Here is a 21,916-nt window from a genome sequence, read left to right as displayed (position 1 = left end):
TTCTCTGGGGAGATTAGGATCAAACAATATTAAGCTCTATCTGCACCCAAATATTACACTCTGAGGAAATTTGTGTGTCATTAACTTAGCCCAAAGCCTTACTATGCGTATGTTTAAATAGATTTGATAATGTCTTAATATATTGCTTTTGACTGAGGTGGTGATGAACCGAATGGCTTCCATACATATCATACTTTATGTAAGTAAATTCCCTCACTGAGTTAAGTCAAAAATTCATGTACATGGATATTTGAATCCATGAAGAGCTAATACACAAGAGAAGTTAATTAATTTTATAACATTTTATCTTGGTTTCATTAAACTGATGTATTTTAAGTGTAATTTGGGTGTAGAAAGCACAAAAGCATCTTCAAAAGTGCAAGAATTTAAGAATTCTGTGAAAGGTGAGGGAGGGAGGGAGAGAGAAGCTTTTAAAAATATACATATATAAAGATCACTAAACCAACTTGCAAGACCTTGACTAGCCCCTTACACTGTATCTCAGTGTCCTTATAAATGCCAGAGCCAACAGAACGGATGTGTCTTCGGCACTAGAAACAACTGAATTCCAGAAGAATGACAGAACCAAGTTACATTCTATTCTTGTAGCTTCAGCTTCTTCAACATTTGAAGCAAGAATGCACTTAAAGAGCAATAATTTTTTTCTTTAGGAAACCTGGTAGAAATTGCTTCATTTACCTTGTATTTTTTTATTATTATATCTTAAGCAGTATCACATCATATACGAGATATAAGCAGTATCACAGAATATTTCATGTAAAATAAGCTTATCCAGCAAAAATCATGAGTAATTGAAGCAGAGGAAGGTTAGGCTCCTGTTATCACTCCCACAAACCAGAATGATGCACCTCAGAGAGCTGCAACAAAATAAAGCAATTACCCGTTTGTAAGCAAGGATCCATAACCAGGCTTTCATACCTGGCCATCAAACCCAAGGCCTCCATGCTGAAAAACAGAAAGCTAATGTACGCCACAGTCCAAGCAGGGTAAGGATCTTGCCAATATTATGTAAAAAACACAAAGCCAAAATTCAGACAACTACCCTAACTCATCTTTTCACCCTTCAAATGCATCTTTATAGCACTACCAGGGGAAGGTTTCTCTGAGACCTGTAAAAGGGAATTTTGGAATTACATTTTGTTGGGAGGTTTTTGCAGCTCATGGTCCTGCTGCAGTCATAAGTCATGCAGACATCAACATCTAGGGGTCCAGTGGCTGGCAATACACAAAACTAAACAAACCTTCTGAACCTTTGGCTCTCCACAGAGACAACAGGACTGAAAACTCAACATCAACCACTGAGGAAAAGGGCTGATCCAACACCCTTGAAGTCAACGACAAGTCTCAAAAGCCAGTGCCAGGAGTGCTTTTATTCTGTGAGAGATGCTTGCTGCATACAGATACAGGCAGATGTCCTGGAAGCCTGCTTGCTCATTGACATTGAGAACAAATTTAGTACAAACAAGCATTATCAATTCCAAATGCCCACTTCAACGGCCCTGGCAGCTAGGAGTTCCAGTTTGCTATTATTCATGTGTGGAGAAGCCTGAACACTTCTGTGGAAAAGAAGGTAAAGGAAAAATATCAATTTCTGAATATACTCCTTTGTTTAGGAAGGAAGAGTTTGAAGGAAGGGTTGAGGGGCTCCAAAACTAGATCTAATCATTAACTGACTGGCTGGCAAATCCTTCTCTGTCTTGAGGCAGCTCAGGAAGCTTCCCAAGAGGCTGTGAAGGGTCAGTTGGTAGATAACTTCCTCACTCAGTAATACAGATGAGCCAAACAGAAGTGAGTCAGAGAAAGGGAAGAACAGTTCAGCTGCCAGGCAGCAAGCTGGGCTACAGTCAGACAAAGCAGTTTCAGATCTGGCAGAAGGAGGGTGACGCCTGCTGATCTAGGAACGGTGTTCAGACTCGACTCTCAGCCCCAAGAACTCAGGCCCTTTGAACACGGGAGAAGAACATATTGTTACAGAGTGAACACAGCCCTGGCACCATCAGCACATGGAGGACTGACAGAATAGCATCACTCAGATTATGTGGCCAGTAGAGCCTGCTAAGATATTGAATCCTTACAGTCCCTCCACATGGCCTCACATTCCTCAGGATGAAACTTTAGCCTTGAAGGCAAGGCCCTTTAAACCTCAAGGTGCACCAGGAAGAGGATGGGTGATACCAGGAACATGCAACAGCCTGCTTCCCCAGCAGGAACTTGAGGACAAAAGCACCTAGAGGATCCTACAACATAAAGCCAAAGTGCACTCTGCAGATAGGCTCTTCTCTTGCAGTCTTCAGGGCTCCCTACTCATCTGACCCAAAGTGGTGATCAGTTTAATGCCAAACATGTGAGCAGCACACAGCATGCAGGTGCCTGAGAGCCTTCCAAACCCTGGAAGTAATGGGGTTATGCACTGGGAGCATAAACCTCCAAGTCTCCAATGAAGTAAGGCTAGTACAAGATGTACAGAAATCAAGGGAGATCAAGAACAACAAGGAAAGGATTTGTAACTATCATGCCAGAGCTAGGAGGACTGGCAAGGCACTAGGGTAGAAAAGCTGGGAAGATGATCTTCTTTACTATTATTATTACACTAATTTATTTCAAATCACAACAGGTTTTAATTTAAAAAGCCAGCAGAAGTCTTGTCCTTTAAAAGGGGCAAAAAGCTGTTAGCAGCAATGAATCAGGAACAAATCCCAGGGAAGAGCAGCATGGGCTTAATGCCTCTCTCAGAGCATGAACAGTAGCCAATAAATAGCATCCAGGGAGACTGCAGAACAGCCCTTTCACAATGTTTTATGGCCAGAGAGAAGGGCATGACGCTGCTGTCTCCAATGCATCACTGAGACGTAAATGAGGTTGATATACCATGGAGAGATGTTCTCTTTTGCTCCATCAGGGATGTAAGCCACCCAGCCCTTCATACCTGCTAGTTGTGGGGTCTCCTCTGAGCTTTCTCCTCTATTACTGCTTTTTAACCATCTCCACTGAAAAACTGCTGCACCGGCCCTGCCACAAACCCTTCCTCACCTCAGGCTCAGAAGAGACATCTGTTGTCCATGTACAGATCTACAGGCTGTCTACAGGAACGCTTGTGTGATGCATGCCCAAAGACGACAGAATGGGAAGAGCTTCCTATCAATGATCATCTGAGAAGCAGGAGTTGCGAAAAACAGGAGGGAAGGCCATGAGAGGTCAGGCAAAAGGATTTCAGATAAGACATGGGAGGGAATGGACTAGCGGACATGTCTTAGGATGTCTCTTAGACAGATAGCATCGGATGGGACAGGATTGATGAGGTGCAACTGATGCCGTAAGAACAATCTCACAGCAGTGTCTCACTTTCACAGCAAGTGCCACCAGCTTAGCCTTAAAACATAGCCCTGTATTTTAGATTAAATTATTTCTTCCCATGATGAAAATGAAACTCTAAGCTATTTGCTACCTTTGAGACATGAAAGGCAAAATAATGCTGTCAGAGGAAGCCGTGCAGTGATCAAGAGAACCAGCCCCCTCACTGTCTTGCTGGACAGACATGACTCCTCAGACCTGCCATGGCTACAGACAGCACATCTGCATCAAGCTCCACACCTCATCTCCCACGACTATTTGCTGCCCCATGTCCCTTAAGTGAAAGCAACCCAGATAGAGCACTCCAGAGGTGAACAGAGATGTGGGTGCTATTGAAACTAGTCTGATAGCCTTCTATGATGGAATGACTGATTGGGTAGATGCGGGGAAAGCAGTGGACATTGTGTACCTTGACTTCAGCAAGGCTTTTGACATGGTCTCCCCTAACATCCTCCTAGATAAGCTCAGGAAGTGTGGGTTAGATGAGTGGACAGTGAGGTGGATTGAGAACTGGCTGAATTGCAGAGCTCAGAGGGTCATCATCGGTGGTGTGGAGTCTAGTTGGAGGCCTGTGGCTAGTGGAGTTCCCCAGGGCTCAGTACTGGGTCCCATCCTGTTCAACTTCTTCATCAATGACCTGGATGAGGGGACAGAGTGCCTCCTCCGCAAGTTTGCAGATGATACCAAGCTGGAAGGAGTGGCTGACACAGCAGAGGGCTGTGCTGCCATTCAGAGAGACCTGGAGAGGCTGGAGAGTTGGGTGGAGAGAAACCTCATGAGGTTCAACAAGCGCAAGTGCAGAGATCTGCACCTAGGGAGAAATAACCCTAGGCACCAGTACAGGCTGGGGGCTGATCTGCTGGAAAGCAGCTCTGCAGAGAAGGCCCTGGGAGACCTGGTAGATGACAAATTGACCACGAGTCAGCAATGTGCCCTTGTGGCCAGAAAGGCCAATGGTCTCCTGGGGTGCATTAGGAAGAGTGTTGCCATCAGGTCGAGGGAGGTGATCCTGCCCCTCTACTCAGCCCTGGGGAGGCCTCATCTCGAGTACTGCGTCCAGTTCTGGGCTCTCCAGGACAAGAGAGACATGGAGTTACTGGAAAGAGTCCAGCGTAGGCCTACAAACATCATCAGAGGACTGGAGCCGTTCCCTATGAGGAATGGCTGCGAGAGCTGGGCCTCTTTAGCCTGGGGAAGAGAAGACTGAGGGGGGGAATCTTATCAATGTGTATAAGTACCTGAAGGAAGGGTGTCAGGGGGATGCAGACAAACTCTTCTTAGTTGTCCCATGTGATAGGACAAGAGTCAATGGGCACAAAATGAACCACAGAAAGTTCCACCTGAATATGAGGGGGAATTTCTTCACTGTGAGAGTGACGGAGCACTGGAACAGGTTGCCCAGAGAGGCTGTTGAATCTCCTTCTCTGGAGAGATTCAAACCCCGCCTGGATGTGATCCTGTCTAATATGCTCTAGGTGACTCTGCTTGAGCAGGGGGGTTGGACTAGAGGATCTCCAGAGGTCCCTTCCAACCTTACCGATTCTATGATTCTATGAAACACAGCCATAACTATTGGAAAATTGAGGCAAAGGCAGCTGGAGTACCAGGCTCTTGATTACTGGGGATTTGTTTGTTTTTCAAATTGCACCGTGGAACTATGCCTTCAAGATTTTTCAAGGCAGAATTTGGGAGGAAGGCCATTGCTCAAGCAAATAGCAATGCCCCATTGAGTAAGTTATGGGCTGGGCTGAGAGCTAGTGTGAGAAAAGGAGAGAGGAGCTTGGCACTACTTGGAATGGGGGGAAAGAGAAAGATCCACGGTTCCATGAAGTATGAGACTAGCAAAACATATCCGAGACTGCAGCCCACAGCTATGAAGTGAGGCACTGGCAGAGGAAGGAAGCACAGCCCAAAGCTCCCATCTCACAGTTTGTGTTTTTAACTTGGGCAGAATCCCTCTCCCCTCCTGCTGCTCAGAGAAGAACTACTGGAGCACTATTCCTGTAAACAAGGAAACTAATTGTCACCACCATCAACACTGCCAAACAATGCAGCAGCCCTATTCCATGCCAGACCACACAACATTATCCCCTCATTTACCAGCCACGCTCTGGGCACTGCAAGCAAGACCTCGAGCCTTCTCACAAGACAAAAGCCAGCAGGGTACTGTCATCAGTCACCAGTGGCTGTCAGTCTCCCTCTAGGATGATTAGCAGGCCTTAACAAAAAGCTAAGCTAGTCCTGTGCCTCAGGAAAGCAGTTCATGCTTAGTAACCCAGCCAACAAGCTTTGTACTAATCTGTGTGAAGAAAAATTGCCAAGGGACAAAGGAAGAGAAATGAACCCTAGCAAAACTTGACATGCCTAGAGTCCAGCCTGTAGTCAGATCAGAGCACAGTAATCAAGCCACCGTAGCCAAGCTAATGGACATCATCTTGCAGCGAGGGGAAAGGTGAGGATGGTTGTTTCTCCTGGAGATATTTGCCGTTAATGCCACTGACTAGACAATCACTGTTATCCCTCGATGCGCTTTGGTGGCTCTGCTCCTTTGGTATAGGAGACCAAACAGCAGAGCACAAACCTGCCTATGTTCTCTTTTACCTTGGGAACCACATCTGTAATCCTTCCAGTGAACATTGATCAAAGGAGAGTCTCAACAGATCACACAGAATGGCTGAGGTTGGAAGGGACCTCTGGAGATCATCCAACCCCCCTGCTCAAGCAAGGTTACCTAGAGCACACTGCACAGAACACAAGAGCCGTTCTAAGAGCACTTGTCCCAAACGAATCGGGTACTGGAGTTTGCACGCGCACACACACACACACACACGCAGACTCTCTTCCTGGACTTTTTGACTTAAGATGCAACTTTGAAGGTGGCTTACATTCACTGCTGGATGCTGGAGAAATCATGCAAGAAGATCTGGTGCAGACTGCTTCAATAGAGTCACATTTCTCCATGTTTTATTGACCTGGGGTGAAGCAGGGCTGAAGGCTTGCTTGGTCAGCTGGGCTGCCTGGAGACGCATATGGAGAGCAGAGGCTTTGAACAACAGTAAATCCCACCAAACCCACAACTGGCCTCAGCCTTCCTCCTCCTGGATCATCCTTATTTTCTCCAGCTCCATCCCCCTTCCCAGGTTATTTCAGGTCTAGCAGATGAATGCAATAATGCACAAAATTAGTTGCTGAACTAGCCTTGGTTTGAGAAACCTGTTGCCATGCTGCAGCCAGCAGGTTCTGCTCTATCTTCAGGCTCAGTGGGAGGATGAGTACAGGGGGAGCAGCTGCCTTAGGTGCTGTTCAGACACAGGGTAAATGAACCAGCATCTCCTCCATGCAATAGGAGGACGAAGCAATTTACTCTGACACGTGGCAAAAACCTGTTGTGGGTTTGGCTCTTTCTGTCAAATCACATAGAGGCTTATGTGCTGGAGCTGAGAGGGGAGAGTATGGTATATGCACCACTCACAGAGTGAGACCATCACCAACTTAAAAGACTGCAAGATCTCCCTGAGATCCTAGCAACAAGCAAGCACAATGTGTACTAGCTGGCCATCACTGCTTGTCAGGAGTATCCTGGGCTGCCAGCTACCATTAAGGGTTCAAAGCAGCAATCAGACACATGCTGGAACAACTCCCAATATACCTCTCTCTAGATAGTCCATGTCCCCCACCCTTCCCCAGCCAAAAAGGGTTGAGCTTTGGGGGACAGATGGCCCTGGGGTGAGACATGTTGTTAAATGGCATCCAGCAACATGTCACAGGTGGGATGTACACACTTGCTCCTTGAGCTCCCAAGTATGGTTCAAGTTGGCTGCAGAGCACTCACAGTCCAGGAGGTCAGGAAGTAAAACCTCTTAACTCACACGGGACCTGTAACAGTGAGGAGGATCTGGGACCCCGATTATCAGGATTAGTCAGAAAAATAGAGCCAGCAGCACAGAAGTCAGCTTGAACCAGTGTAACTCCAGTATCTGTTTAATCTTCAGGGAACATACTGAATACAGCTGTTCCTTTCTTAGCTTGCAGTAACTGGCTAGCTGTGGGATTCTCTCTTTCCACAAACATCTAGGGAAGTTCTGGACAGAACTGGGAATGATTTCCCCACTCTGGCCTAAGAAACACACAAATGCCTAAAAAAATAGGATTTCAGGCCTGTACACACTTCTGCCTAAGTATCCATGCAGTCCTCTGCCTGCATTATACAGTGCCTGCAGTACAGTGATGCTTCGGAGGGCCTTGGATTCTACTCCTGAGCAGTTTGTTATCTAGACAAGGACTAAGGTATTGACAGACCAAGGGTCCTGGTCAAACACTGTATCTATGATGAGGCCTGAAGCCAAACACGAATTTCCCAATTACTTGTACTGATTCTTCACCATCTTCTATATTATACTAGCAAGTAGGAATAATTATTTCCAAACCTTTGGCTCTATCCAGTCCTGCTGTCTGCAAACAGCAATAATCACAGAAATCAAGAGGACCAGGGAGACTGAAGCCCAGTTTACCTTTGAGTCCAGAAGGTAAAGGGCATGGTGATCCAGTTGTGAAAAGACAGAGAGAAGCACGTTGCACTGTGGCCAAAGTTGCCCATGCCATATTTAAACTTAGGAATGTTGGGCAGACCACTTTCAACAGTATAGCCCTTGCACACTCTCCCCAGCTGGTTCTGAGAGTACATGCCTGCCCGCATCCCAGCATGGAAAGCATCTGGAGTCACACCAGAGCACTGTCAACAGGAGGATGAAAGACTTCCAGTGAAACAAGAGGAGTGTCTGTCACAGTCTTTAAGGCTCTTCTCCCCACTCTCTACTACATAAACAGATCTTTATTGGCAATTTTCCACAGGTGGTGGAAAGTTCTAGATGCTCTTGTGAAGCCTAACTTACTTTATTTTATTTAAATAAAAGGGGCATATGCTTTATTACAGCGATTAAAAGGTTTGTGTGTGTATGTTGCGGAAATCTTAAGAGAACAAAACATGCAACCGAGCCTGGGATTCACTGAGCTACCATGACCCCTAAGCACCCTTTAGGACTACAGACATCAGCACCTGACCACAGAGCAGTGGAGAACAGCATTTGTCTGCAGGCATCAGACCAAGGGGCTGTGAATGAGCTTCTAGCTCTTCGACTTTGTCATACTCAATCTTTCAGTAAGATTTGTATCAACAGTACAAGATCATGAGGACTCTCGTTTCCTTTCAAAAACGACAGCTACCCCCTGCGAAGTAGTGGTACTGAAGAGTGAAGGCCTGATCTCCAGATGTGGTCAGAGCCAGAGATCAGGTTAAACAGGAATTAACCAGGAGCTGAAGTGGCAGTAAGTGGCCCTTAGAAGCAGAGCAGTTTATGCTGAATCAAGCTCTCCAACCATAGAAGCCCTAGCTAAGGACAGTGTCGGCATACTACGCACTGCCTACATGCAAGCATTGAGGCAGGCTTACTTGCAATGAACTCCATACCCACCACTAACTGGGAAGCTCCTCCAAGCTAGATGCAACAGAGCTTAGAGAGAGGGCTTCCCTTTACTCCAGTTTCATTTCATTTGAGACATAAAGCAGTCTCTGTACATGAGCTGGGTCAGTCCAGATGAGAAAAGATATCCTGCAGTGTGGCAATTCAGTTGGGCAACACTTCTCTTTGGAGAGAAAGGACTCCAACAGAGGATGCTGTCCCAGCTTCAGCAGAGGTAGCAGCAATACCAGTGAAGGAGCTGGGCGACCCTTCAAAAAACAGTCTTGATTACTTCTCTCCAGGTCCAGTTTGGAGCAGGCCCTGGAGAAACAGAGTGCAGCATGCTCTTTGAAAACAGATCCTAGTAGGGAGCAAGAAAAATGAGGAACCCTTCAGTGCTGAGAATCTGTGAAAGTATGAAGGAAAGAAAGCAAAGATGGGGCTGGCTCCTGTGGTAACACTTTACAATAAAGATTTATCTGGTGTAAGTGAGGAAGGGAGAAGGTAAGGACAGGAGCAAGGAACTCATTTAAGCTGCTCTCTCATTTGAGGAGCTGGGACAGCTTCAGCAAGGAGAGTGGCACTTGGGACCACAAGAAACTTGATTCCTATAGTGCGGCCATTCACATCTGAAATATGTTTGAACAATCATTCTAAGAGCACCTGTGCAGAAAAAAAAAGCTGGACAAAGCTGCTCTACTTCTTGTTTTTGTTTTTCTAAGTGTCTTTAAGACGATTAAGGAATTTAAGTGAGGTTCTGTGGTCCACTTCAAAAGAGATCATGCTGCCCAGGGAACAGAGCAGGGCAATGACCAGGCAATGATCTACAGTTAGAGCTATGAAGACTTTATACACTGTAGGGACTGCTGGCCCAGTGCTTCTCCTTTGGAGAGAAATCCCAGCTATTTGAAGCACTCAGCATCTCACAATTTTCCAACACAACTCTGCAGCAGTTGTCTTTCTCCTCTGCATCTGGGTTTCCTCACCAGTAAAACATGGAAAGCAAGTCTTTCTGACCTTGGAGAGTTCCATCCTTGTGTCTTTCTATATTTGTCCAGTGTTAAGAACTCAGCATGGAAAATGCCATTGATGCCTCAAGAACCGCAAAGAGGCCAAGATGAAGGCATGGTTGATACTCTTACTCTGCTCTGATAACACCCGGACTCAGCGCTGGAGCATGGTGGGGACAGCACTATAAACAAACATATGGAATGCACATGCAAGGAGACAATACAGGCTGCTGGGAAACAAGTTTGCTAGGACAAACTGCTCCTGATGCGGGTCTATGTAGATCCCTAGCATGAACCAAGTGGCAAACGTTTTGCCCTTCACCTAGCTGGCATGGAGTTATTTATTGCCATTCTTCCCAGCCTGTAGAGAATACATCCTGCACACACAGGGTGCCTGTAGAGAATACACCCTGCACACACAGGTGCTTTTGTTTTCTAATACAGAATGTGACTCTTGGGAGGAACATGTCCCCATGTCCATTTGCCTAGGTGAGGATGACTGTTAATTATCTTTATGAATAGGGAAAAGCTTTATTTGTCACACACTTGAACAACGGCATTTGCAACTTACGCTAGCACCCATTCTATCCCATGTTAAAGATCATTTCACATTTCCCAGTGCAGCAGGTCATAGGAGAGGAGATTTACTGGTGGCTGCCTACCTGAATTGCTGCTCAGCTAAGATTTATGCTGCAATTTGTGGCACTACTAAAATAAAATCAGAACAAGTAGAAGAAGAGAAAGAGAAAAGGAAAGAAAGGGGAGGGACGGGAAATGGGTGAGGAGCAACAACATAGCCCCAAAGCTGTCTGGTCCCATCACTCACATCTCGATTGAATAAATCACATTGCATTTCCAGCTGCTACTCTCCAGCCTTCAGTTCTTGTGATGGTAATACCTAAGCTCACTTCACAGGGGAAGCACACACAAAGGATACCCCTAATAGAAATCTGTCCATCCTCACAAGCTGAAGAGTCAGGCTCAATAAATGTGGCAGATAGAATGATGCCTGGTGCCCAGGGCTTTCATAGGCCAGGGTAGGGGGTGCTCCCAGGGCTTCCATGCTGCAGTTGTCAAGGCTCCAGAAGACAGGTGAGAGACATTCCTATCCCAACTGACAACATTCCTGACTTCTCCTTTCTCAAGCCAGTGTTGGTTAAACACAACTGCCATTCCTGCCTGCCAAAGTCAGAGGTGAGCTACATTACCTCCTGCACCTCCAGCAGACTGCCAGCTTTGCACATCAGATCTGCAGGAAAAAGGGCCTGAGTAACTTTTCAAAGAGATACTTGGATTTATAAAAGCCAATCTCACTTTTGATCAGAAAGAAAAAGAACCAAACAGATCAGCATCTCTCTGCACTTTCCTCAGGGCTACAGCAACCTGGGCTCAACTTTTACCTGTAGCAAAGGACCAAAAAAGGCAGTTCTGGCTGAAGATGCACTGGATCAATGTCCTCGTATGTGCAAGCCACAGGATTCCCCCACCAAGATATTCATTGACTCATCCTCTGAGGAGAAATCAAGGAAAGGTTAGGGTGCCTTGCAGCTTCCAAGAAATCCTAGTTCTGCTCTGCAAGACTGGATGCTTGACATAGCCTTCAAAAATCAAAAGCAAAATCTCTTAGTGAACTTTAACAGAAGAGCTTCCTTTCCACATCACAGAGACGCACTGTGCTTGCTCTGGGATAGAAGCTCTATACCATATTGCTGGAACTATGGAGGAAACTCAGCATTACATCCAAGCAGACTTTGGCCTTTCACCATCTCAGCACCCCTAGGTCAGGCTTATATGGACCTCAATTTCACACTGTATTATAGTAACCACTACAGGGGCACACAATGAGAGACCAGAAGATGAAGAACTCAATGATGACCACAGAAGCATTAGTGAACTTTCAAGCCCTGCTACTGAAGTACCATTTTGTCATGTTCCACCTAGTAACTGAATCCAACTCAATTTTGCAAGAGAGATGGGAGAAGATGGGATCATACACACAGGCTGAGACCCACTGACAGCAGTTTAAAATGAATGGATTTGGTTTGCATCTGCAGCTGACCTATAAATATCACTTATTTCTCAGTCAGCCTGTTCCTGAGCTTTGGACAGGAACATTGGCAAGAATTCCCAAGAAGCCCAATAGGATAAAACAGGCTGATCTTACTCCTGCTTGGCTGTGAAGGCTCACCTGCATGGCCTGCTCTACATTTTCATTTCCTTACGCTGATGGCGCAGCTCCCCCGGCAGTCAGTGACGTAATAATTACTAGGGAAGCCCTTACAAGTTACACTGTACCCTGGAGGCCTCTGGACTCAGTAGTTCAGAACAAAGTACTGTTCTGAGTACTAAGAACACTTAAGTTAATGCTTTGATAGCTAGAATCTAGAGGATGCTCCTGGCTTGAGCATGTGCAATTAACTCTCACATCTCCACATGCTGAAGCAGCACCCTGCTATCAAAATAGTCCAGCAAAGGCCATGTTGGGGCTTCTCCAACATGCAGCTCAGCATCCCTTCCCTCCCAGGAGGATGCAGCATTTCCTGCCATGGACAGTAGCTCCCATTCTCCTTTAAAGCTCTTAAGCCTCTTCAAGAAAAGTGAAGAACGGGCTCACAAACAGCTCTCTTTCCCTTGCCAGGAGGGTAACCTCAGCACACACTCTCTCTCCAAGGACAACCTCAATGACAACATTCCAACCCATATTTATAGGCAAACATAGAGAGGGAGGAAAGAGAGGCAGAGGAGAAAGAGTGCATGCTTTTTCTGCAGGAGACTCAGTGCTGTACATGATGGATGGGTTCTGTCAGCCACTACACCCTCCCCACCATGTTACTACAGACAGCAGTCTCACGAACAGCCAATCGCACAGGCACTGAGCAGAACAGAGGCTGCAGTTCCCACACCAGCATACCCCAAAATGGGAAGCATCTAACCATTTGCTCTAGGAAAATACAATCCAAAGAAAACAGGTCATTGTGCCAAGCTTTACTGGTTTCTTAGGAGGTTCTGTAAGATACATGCAATGCAGTGATGCACCTAACACACATGTCACTACAGGGTCTCCATGCCATGGAGGCTGCTAGGCAAGAGAACAGCAGGGTTAATGATCAGGGCTGCAATCTTGCAATTCCTGCAAAATCTTTTTCATATTTTAGAAGTGTGGTATGTTTCCAAACCCAGCCCTCTCCACAGACAGACACTGAAGCTGTCTGGTAAGGCAGAAAACTCAGTCCTTCAGCAGGGGAGGTTAAACAGGACCTACTTACCACAGCTGGTGGTACAGGTCTGAGAGGAAGTCCCAGTGTTGCATGGGGCACATGCAAGCCAAGACAAGGGTTCAGAATAAAACATTTCTCCTCCTGTCAGAAGTAATCAGCCCCCTTTTGAAAGTCAAAGAGGAAAGGCAGGTGCTGTAGGGCTAGAAGCATAGGAGGTTACTCAATTTTATATATGTATATACAAATATGTATGTGTGTGAGTATGCATACACACACATATGCTTTATGTATATGCACATAGATCTCTATTTATACACATACAGCTTTACTTTTCAGAGTTTTGCAGGTCAAAAGCACGTTTTCAATAAGATGGAATGATCCTACACGTGTCCACCTCATCTTGCTTCTCAGCGCTCCACAACAGTTCCCAAGAGTGTTACAGAAGACAAATGGAACTATGGACACCCTATTCTTTCCATGCCTAAACACACTAAGAGCCAGGTCCTAATATCAATTTTTGCTTTAGTGAATCTGCCAGATTTCAAATTTAGAAGCATTGCTCTGTTTAAACTAGCCTCAGCATGCAATATCAGTGCCGCATGCAAGGAGCTGCAGTCAGCAGGACTTGAACCCATGCATCAGAAGACAGAGCTGAGCTTTGAACTGCTCTGGGCAAGGGCAAATGATGTCCCTCTAGTTCCCAGCAGGCTACCGATTTGGCAGCCTTTAAGTGCCTGCAGCCTGAACTGTTGTCCTTGCACAATGAACTGCCCTGACTTTCCAGCTGACTGCGCTGCTGCCATCCAGACGGTCCGCAGGCTTCATTCACAGGTTGATTCAAGTTTTCTTGTGGTTTTAATGTCCTGCTGTAGCTTCATAAATATCATCTGTAACCCTGTAACCCTGTAACTGTAAGCAGTTTCCTCCTTTTCAGATAGGTTCTTCATGTTCTCACAGTCACCTTCAGCACCTGCCTCTCCCCAGGATTCAGCGATCTTTGCTGGCATGGATGTACTATTTGATGGGCTGGCTGGCACAGTTTGTCAGCTGCATTATCCATGCTTTGCCAGTGCAAGTCAAAGAGGAAAGGCAGGTGCTGCAGGGCTAGAAGCATAGGAAGTTACTCAATTCAAACAGTCCAAGGGAGTTTGAAGAGAATCTGTACAGTACATGGAAGGACGTTGATAAGGTATAGCTACTTGGCCAGGTTGGGGACCCCTGGGCAGGAAGAGACAGATGCATGATTAATTATGCAGCCCCAAGCCTGCCAAATTCAAATAGCATCAAATTTATCTTTCTTCTGCAATTTCTTCCTGTGTCCCTAGAATAACAGTCCTTCTATTCACAATAGCACTGCACTCAGAGGGTCTCTGTGGTGCAACAGGCAGTGCGTTCAGCTGTTAACTGAAAGGTTGGTGGTTCGAGTCCATCCAGGGATGGTGCCCCCGCAGTGGGGTGCCTGGAGGACTGTGCTGCTTGGCACCCTGGCTTTCAGAGAGACCTGGAGAGGCTGGAGAGTTGGGTGGAGAGAAACCTCATGAGGTTCAACAAGCGCAAGTGCAGAGATCTGCACCTAGGGAGAAATAACCCTAGGCACCAGTACAGGCTGGGGGCTGATCTGCTGGAAAGCAGCTCTGCAGAGAAGGCCCTGGGAGACCTGGTAGATGACAAATTGACCACGAGTCAGCAATGTGCCCTTGTGGCCAGAAAGGCCAATGGTCTCCTGGGGTGCATTAGGAAGAGTGTTGCCATCAGGTCGAGGGAGGTGATCCTGCCCCTCTACTCAGCCCTGGGGAGGCCTCATCTCGAGTACTGCGTCCAGTTCTGGGCTCTCCAGGACAAGAGAGACATGGAGTTACTGGAAAGAGTCCAGCGTAGGCCTACAAACATCATCAGAGGACTGGAGCCGTTCCCTATGAGGAATGGCTGCGAGAGCTGGGCCTCTTTAGCCTGGGGAAGAGAAGACTGAGGGGGGGAATCTTATCAATGTGTATAAGTACCTGAAGGAAGGGTGTCGGGGGATGCAGACAAACTCTTCTTAGTTGTCCCATGCGATAGGACAAGAGGCAACGGGCACAAAATGAACCACAGAAAGTTCCACCTGAATATGAGGGGGAATTTCTTCACTGTGAGAGTGACGGAGCACTGGAACAGGTTGCCCAGAGAGGTTGTTGAATCTCCTTCTCTGGAGAGATTCAAACCCCGCCTGGATGTGATCCTGTCTAATATGCTCTAGATGACCCTGCTTGAGCAGGGGGGTTGGACTAGAGGATCTCCAGAGGTCCCTTCCAACCTTACTGATTCTATGATTCTATGACTGTCTCATCTGAGGAGACAAAGGCTTGCAGACCGTTCATTCAGTACACGCTCACTTCCAACTCCTCCGTGCATGAGCACCAGCCTCCAGCAGAGATGGGATCAACACAGCCTTTCAATGCCATGGCAAGTTTGGGGCCAAAAGCTTGTAGCAGGGGTGGAGGGGTAAGGGAGAGGGAAGGGAGACTGTAGCTCTGTGTATGTTCTTTCCAATCATTTTAGTCAGAGCCCAGACCCACTAGCATCAAACTGGATTAAGTTATAGGTTCAGCAAATCCAGCACCTTGCCTTTCGCAGCAACCAGTACCTGACATTTCTGGAAGAAAGCAAGGAGCTTCAGAACACACACAGAAAATGGCTGGCTACCTGGCAGTGCTGAACTCCTCAGAGGGGATGGGAGCTTCCTGCCTGATCCACCGGCAGAAAGCATGAGGCTTTTCTCCTTACCCTCATCTCCCTCTCATTAGCCTACAACAGCACAAGAATGAGGTCCATCTCCCTCCAGGATAGATATTACACAGAGCTGAGAGGACAGGTTTGTGGTTTCCACTCTAGCTTTCTAATGTGACTATGGGAGAAAAATAAATATCACCACCTCCTCCAAAAAAAAAGAAAAAATCTTTCTTTCCTATGTCCTCTTCTTTGTAACAGCTCAGCCAGGACCCTGAGCTTCCTGCTGTTATCAGATTCAGCCATCAGACTCTTCTGGAAGACTGAGACCACTTCACAGCTCTGGGCCACATACACAACACTTTTCAGGGAGGCCAAAAGGATTGCCAAGAAACACTGGACCTGGCTTCCATCTCTGCAGCAAAAAAGTCAAGAGACAAACGCAGAAGGGTTCTTCTGGAAAAATCCCTGCTCTTCCTCCTCTTATTCTTCTCTGTTCCTAAAAAACAAAACAAAGAAACCTATCCATGTTTCCCTCCCCCATACATCTGCATTTGGAAACACACTGCTCTAAATGCAAAACCAAAGCATTCTACCAGTCCTTCTACCACACCTTGCCACAGTACAAGCGACCTGTTTTGTTCACAGCAAGATTGCATCTCCAGAATCCCTTCCCCAAAAGAGATGAAGAGGATATGACCATGGATCAAGGCATAGCCAAGGCCAGATGCAGCAAGACAAGCACCAGGTCAAAGCAAAATTACCCTGCATTTGGAGAAGGATCTGTATCTACGTACCTGGAACATGAGTGCTCAGTTACTGCAGAATCAGGAGTGCCCTGAACCCAGGTAAAAGTACAGTTCTCATGCTGCAATGCTGGCACTATTTAAGGGATTAGTCTGCTGTGCTCTCCGTGGCGTGAAAACAATGCTCCAGGCAAGGAGTTCAGGTGTTTCTGTTCAAACTTTAGCCAACCCTGCTGGGTAAGAGCTTAGCACACAAGCTCTGACTCCTTGCCCTGGTTTCTGCCCCTCTTTGGAGAGGATAAGCAGGCAGGACAGCCTTGTTATCTCCACTTGCTGTGGAGAAATGAAGATAAGGAATTGCTCCTGCATTCCTGTGCTGGCTTTCAGCCTGGGAATATAAATATCTGACATCCACTGCCCTCACAAGGGTGCTCAAAGTCAGGAAAAAAAAAAAGAAAATAGATGTCTTCACCCATTTTCCAAGGAACAGCCCAGCCAAAGCATCAGAGAAGCTGAGGTCTGGAGGGCTATGAGAAGTGCTGCCAACCCAGAGCAAAGCAGGGACAGTCAGGAGGCTTAGGAGGGGGAGAAGAAAGGGTAATTTGCCCTGGTACTGCAGGGGACAATTTCTGTTCAGGAAGATACCAAGAACTTCAATCTCCACTACTCGGTGCCATCCTCCAAGTTCTGCAAAGCTCCAGAGCTATAAATAGCCTCAATTTAAACAACTAAGAGCCTTTGTGAGTGAGTGAGTGGACTGATGAAGCAGTCAGCATGGAGAGTGGATGGGCAGGACTAGAACCCTCAGGCTGATGAAAGAGTATAATATGTAACATTGCCAACTCTTCTGCATTGCCCACTTCCCTGGACAAGACATTCTTCCAGCTGACACATACTTCAGCAAGAACTGGCAAGCAAACAGTTACAAGCCCAATGCTCTTATCAAGCAGGTATTCGTGACAACCGGCAATATCATTACTCTACAAAATCCCAGCTGAACTTTGATGCTGCAGCTCCTCCATAGGGAGGACAACCTGCACAGGGGCACCTCTATCTCCCTGCAGCGCCTGGGGAACGTGAGCTCCACTCCAGCTTGATGAACAGGCAAGAATGTTGCAGTAGATGCTAACACCCCTGTGGTTTAGCAGAGTGGTCCCACTTTTCTCCTTGTCCCTCTTCCATCGATATAGTCAGATCAGATTTTAGTTATCTTCAGTTTTCCCGAAACCATAGATCTCTGTTCCTTGCCCAGAAGCTTGGAAGTAGTTTACCAGTCACTGTAAGGATATGCAGCATGTTTGTGCCCGTAGAGGTGGATTTGGTTAGCTTTGTATTGGAACAGTTCCACAAGCTTTGAGAATATACTGTAAAATCCTCAAATCAGCTTCTCAATGATTACTGTGCCTGATGTTTTTGAGCTGTTCCTAAGAGTCTGAGAATAAGAAGACAGGAGTTCAAGGGGTAAATAGAGGAGAGGGAATAAAAACTGAGATGACTAATGGGTTGAAACACTGCTGTCACGGGGAGAGTAAACACAGGCAAACGACAGGCAGGTTTAACCCCCGTAAGGTGCAAAATCAAGTCCCCGAGCAGGCCCCAAACCAACCAGGCACCTAATTAAAACCTAGGAACTGCCTGCCCTGACCCACAGCCCAAACCACAGCTCTGTCCATGTAAATGTATTCTAAAGAGCAGAATACTAGTCCTCTGACGCAATCAGTCTCTTGAGGCTGAAGCATTGATCTGTGATCTCATAACAGAAAATACAAGCAGGGGAATTCTGCAGAGTACTCTCATGCTATATCACTAGCTTTTCTCCCCAGTCCCACATATCTCACTTCTCCTCTGGGCCTCAGTTTTCCCAACAGGAAATACGTCCTCTAGATGCCAGTTCTGCTTGTACCTCAACTCAGAGGTGAAATGCCACAAGCCAAGACGGTGGGGAGGAGCTGCAAACCACTGCACTCCCCCTCCATATGGCTTCTTGCCATTCATCAGTATTTCAGCATCCCCTTATTAACATCCTCACATTCTTCACGAAGGCTCAAAAACCCCAAGACAGGATTATGTGACATTAACCCAGCAGTTTTGATTGGTTTCTTTACATATATTTAAGCCATGAGCTTCTCAAACACCTGGATGCCTCACTCCAGGTTTCTCTACAGAATTCAGTGGTGCTTCTGGGGAGCAGCAGAGCTGCTGCTCCTGGGAGGTATACAGCAAGTGCCCTCCTACCAGTCGCCAACAATAAAAGCAAGTCCTCTCATTCTTCTCTCAAAGTTGTGAGATTCATACATTTTTAGTATTAAAACAGATTAAAAAAAACAAACAAACAAAAAAAAAAAACAAAACACTATCTGTTCCTGCCCTGCTACCACAGTTGTTAGTATCAAACTGTATTTCATTTTGAAGAGGCTTTTATTGAAAAATGCGAAGCCTTTGCAGAATGCTGAGGGTTTCCAACACCTCGGAAACTGCAGACTCTTTGTGAGAAGAAGGTGCTCAGAGTGCTTCCAACTAAACAGAATGATGGTCAGATACACTCAAATTCAGCCACATGGATCTCATAAGACTTTCCCCAAAGTGTGTCTACTGAATGGAGCAAATTCAAACAATTCTCAGTGTTATAAGCCCTTCCATGCGGTGTCTGAAGTGCTAGCCTGCGCTAGTATGTACCCAGTTCTGGGACACACCACATTGAAAGGTTCACAGCCAACAGCAACGTAACAGGTCAGGCAGGAAACAGGGTTATGTTGAAGAAAACCATCAAGAATTTCACCAAGACAGAAGCCTATTGCCACTCTTTATGAATGATGGGGAATGAAGATAGGTGAACAGAAGAAACACTCCCTTAAATCTCATCTAGAAGGCATTCCAGTGCCCTAATGCCCTCCTAATACCTTGATAGGTATAGAAGGATACACACTTGAGAGTTGCCATCACCACTTCCAGCTGTGACCAACACACAGCTCCCAAGTAATTTGATTGCAGTAGCAGGGACAAGGTTATGTTCTACCACCTTGTGTCTTGTGACACCCTGCCTTGTTGCTCTCAGCTTGATGAAGGTTTTAGTTTGTAGTGGCTAGTCAGTAAGCTCTGCCGTTCTGCATCTGCCAGCTCCACTGAATACTGATCCAAGGACAGCCCAGGCTCAACACCTTTAAGCATACAAGCCAGAACAGTCCCTGGGGACTTCGAGCTAAGCCAGAATTTGCCTGTAATGCACACATACTTACCAAAGATATATTTAAAAATAAAATCTTTCCCCTAAGCCCAGATTTCAGCAATAAGCTTCCCTTCACTAACATGCATTAATGCACAGTACCTTTAGTCTTTCCAGCTATGTCCTCCCAGCACATGGTGAAAGGCAGGTGCATACTCACTTTAAAGAGATGGGACTCTGACACATAAAAGGAGACTGTGCAGCCTGGCCCAGGAGGAAACAGGGACCCAAATGTGGGTGTCAAAAAAAGTCTCAAGCTACTGTCATTAAGGCCTTTCCTCTTCTTCCTCATGTCCTTCCCCCACCCTCGATCTATCTTCATCAGAAGTGCTACTCCAGATTACTAGCCTCACCCAGGCAACAGGATCCATCTCTTAAGACTCTGTATCTGTTTCCTCCCTGCCTTTAAAATCCTGAAAGCCAGACAGCACCGATTTCTTCCCGTTTGCAACCCACCATGAGGGTTGTGCCCCTACCATTCCTCTGGGTAGTACAGAGAAAAGTCACTCATGAAGTACTTGGCGTCCTTATCTTCCTGTCAAAGAAGGTCTGTGTTCATCCCAAAGCATTAGACAGACCAGAGCAGGCTTGGCTCTGCATATGTCTACAGGGGCTGAAGCGTTATCAGCTCAAAGATGGCTATGGGCAGAGACAGGAAATCAACAGGAAAAGCAAAGCCTATCCCAGATCTCCTGACCAGCTTCCAATTGACTCCTCAGTACTCCACTTCCTTCCTGCACTATAGGACTCCAGGGATGTGGATGTTCAGAGGCTGAGCTATCTGCTCTGACTTGGTCTATTTATTTACTTATTTTTAAAAAGAACATATTTATTTGTTCCTCTCTGGATACCAATTGGCTGTTGCTTCTTCACTCTGCTTCATCAGTCTCACCATGGGAACTGTGGGTACTCTGATGCCTGACAGGCTGGCTGTTTTCACCAGGTCTTTTGAACCCAGTTCCATAATCACTGCCTAAAATGTGTTCTTCCCGCACAACTGTTCCTTGGTGATCCACAGCCAGCTATTTTCCTGTCTCTAGAAAGCACGAGGCACTTAGAGGAATTCTCTTCTCCCTTTATCAGGGGAAATGTATAATTATCAAAAAACACACCTCTTCTAACAGGACATTGGTTTTATCTACACAGAGACCAGTGGTTCCTGTTCTTGCCCCAACATCCTGCTCTGCCATGAAGGCCGGTCATTTAGGAAATTTATGTCCATGTGTCAGGATCTCACAGTTTCTCAAGCTCCTTTAAGACACAGATTTTGAATTATGCACAGTAGAGCAGCACACAAAAGCTAACAAACACCTGACTACAAAGGCATAATCTTTTTAGTTGAGAACCAGTTCTGCACTGGAAGCTCCTAAACCTCCATACTGGCTGTGCACAGGTGCACCAGGGGCATTTAGTTGCGAGTTTTCACACACCTTCCCTCAAAGCTTCTAAGGCAATAGAGAAAAAGCAGCAGGCCAGAAGGAATAACCCTGCAGGAAGGACCCAGCTTTGTGGTCAAGATCCTTCTGGACTAGACAAGACAAACCTAAACAGCACAGACCCAACAAAAAGAACTGTGAGCCAGCCACAGAGGCTGGTACACACAGAAATAATGTTTGAGACTTACACAAAAGAGCCTTTTAAAGCTCACTTGGGTATTGCTAGGAACTCAAGCTCATAACGGAGGGCAAAGATAACAACTAATTGGTTTCACACTGTTACTAGCTCTACAAGGAAACCCAAGATAGGGCAGCAAAGGAGCAAAGTAGGAGTTTTTTTTTCCTTGTAGTCTCCCTGAATCTTATGCCAGATGCCACAAAGCAGACTCACTGGGACCAAGAGCAGCAGCGAGTCAAGAAAATGAGGACTACACAACAGATATAGCATGACCATCACAGCTAACACCTTCAGGGGAAAGCCACAACAGCTCAGGGACACTCAAAAGCAAGCAGCTACTCCTAAAAGGCTAGCGGCTACAAACAGACTCAAGCAAGTATAAAACCCCAGCCATGTGGGAATCTATATAAAGCAGGCATTAGACAAAGGCTCAAATATTGTTTCAAAAAACATAGCAGCCTCTGCAGCAAAGCCCCCAGGCAGAGGATTGCTAGATGCTTTTGACATATTTCTCAACCTGTCAGAGATTCAATGCAGGACAACAGTCTTCTAATAAGACAAAAGATTC

At 46.3% G+C, this 21,916-nt stretch overlaps 1 protein-coding gene across 7 annotated transcripts in view; it reads right to left on the bottom strand.

Moving 5' to 3' along the window:
• Positions 1–21,916, bottom strand: part of CAPN15 (calpain 15) — a 62,859-nt gene that overhangs the window by 22,376 nt on the left and 18,567 nt on the right. Inside the window, exon 1 of one of the 7 annotated variants that reach the window (XM_062588277.1) lies at positions 6,258–6,276. The exons of the other annotated variants lie outside the window; for them this stretch is intronic. The gene's annotated coding sequence lies outside the window, so the exon portion shown is untranslated. Of the gene's footprint in view, positions 1–6,257; positions 6,277–21,916 lie in introns of those variants that run through there. 7 annotated transcript variants of the gene reach the window in all.

Source organism: Rhea pennata, chromosome 15, assembly GCF_028389875.1.
Source record: "Rhea pennata isolate bPtePen1 chromosome 15, bPtePen1.pri, whole genome shotgun sequence".
In the NCBI taxonomy this organism is placed as follows: Eukaryota; Metazoa; Chordata; class Aves; order Rheiformes; family Rheidae; genus Rhea; species Rhea pennata.
This window is presented reverse-complemented; position numbering and strand designations above follow the sequence as displayed.